Source organism: Meleagris gallopavo, chromosome 13, assembly GCF_000146605.3.
Source record: "Meleagris gallopavo isolate NT-WF06-2002-E0010 breed Aviagen turkey brand Nicholas breeding stock chromosome 13, Turkey_5.1, whole genome shotgun sequence".
Taxonomy (NCBI): Eukaryota; Metazoa; Chordata; class Aves; order Galliformes; family Phasianidae; genus Meleagris; species Meleagris gallopavo.
In genome coordinates, this window is record NC_015023.2 from 9439561 (window position 1) to 9439941 (window position 381).

A 381-nucleotide genomic window follows, 5' to 3' on the forward strand; every position below is an offset into this window, starting at 1 on the left:
CTTTTTTTTTTTTTCAGTCACCCAGCATGGGCACCTTGATGGGAGTGTACTTACCTTGCATGCAGAACATTTTTGGGGTTATTCTCTTCCTTCGACTGACTTGGATGGTAGGAATGGCTGGTGTTCTTCAGTCCTTCCTGATTGTATTACTCTGCTGCTGCTGTGTAAGTATATAGCTAAAACAATGCCTGGCATGTAACCCCTGTGAAACCGTCAGGAAACTTGGAGAGGCTTCTTTGTAGATGTATGTGTAGTGAAAAGCCAGATTTATGCTAGGCTCTCCTGCTTTGTTTGATAGGCATGTGATTTTTATTTTTATTTTTAATGTATGTGCGATAATATTTCTAAACTGTCAAATTATTTCTAGTGTAGATACAGTTA